Raw genomic sequence first — 1040 nt, 5'->3', positions numbered from 1 at the left:
TTGGTTGGTTGGATTGGTCTCGGTTTTAAAATTTGCAGGAAAGGTTAGATATTTATAAAAGGATTATATTTACCAAAAAAAAAATAACTTTGGGATTTTGCGAAAAATTCTCTATGGTTTCGATTTAATTTTAGTTTGGTCTCGAAGTATGTTTTGGGCTTTGGAGGCCCATCTAAAGGACGCCATGACATGTTTTAGTAAATGAATAGTATTTTACTCGTATTAATGGAAAATTAATTTAGTAAACTCCGGTAATGCCTCTTACCTTATTCTGGCGACAAATACGGGTAAGGGGTGTTACATGATTGGTGTTATATTGATTTTGATATGTTTTTGTGCTTGTGTAATATTGTATTTTAGCTATTTTTCTTGTGTCATGTACAATATTACCAGGACCGTTTAATAATATTATTTTCTCTAAAGGTTTCTCTTTTTAGGACGTCGGCCATTCATATTAACCCAAGGTATCTCTCTCACAATCAAGTAAATTTTCTACAATCTTTCTCTACAATTTCTGCTTTGTCGGCAAGTGTTATCCAGTGATAAGTGTCCTAAATTTCTTTTGCCGCACAACCGATTTAGGCAACCCAAATAAGCTCGCTTGAAATGTCAAGTCGATAATCACCGTGCATCTATGACCTCCATGCTCGCACGCTTGCAACAGAATTTAGCAATATTTTGTATTCTCTTGAAATTATCTTCAATCTTATTTTCACGTTTGAGTCACCCATTCATTTCTATCAGTGGTATGTTTTCAGTGCTTTATTCGATATGTAGGTTTCTCTACCAATGCATCATGTGCAAATTTGAAAGGACATGGTAATGTGTTTTTACCAGGGAGCTATATCTAACTCCTTGTGCAATTGCAGTTGGATATACCTTCCAAATTGGCTTTATCTTTCCTTTTCTTTCTGCTACTATCTCGTGCTTTGAGTAGTCTTTGCATGCATGTCACCTTTTAGCCTTCTTTTCTTGCATAACACAATTAATGAGCTAAACATACAGAACAAGCTCGCTTAACATCTCAGATCAAATGAGAG

The sequence above is a fragment of the Gossypium arboreum genome, chromosome 13 (genome assembly GCF_025698485.1).
Source record: "Gossypium arboreum isolate Shixiya-1 chromosome 13, ASM2569848v2, whole genome shotgun sequence".
NCBI classification, from domain to species: domain Eukaryota; kingdom Viridiplantae; phylum Streptophyta; class Magnoliopsida; order Malvales; family Malvaceae; genus Gossypium; species Gossypium arboreum.
Note: the sequence above shows the minus strand (reverse complement) of the source record.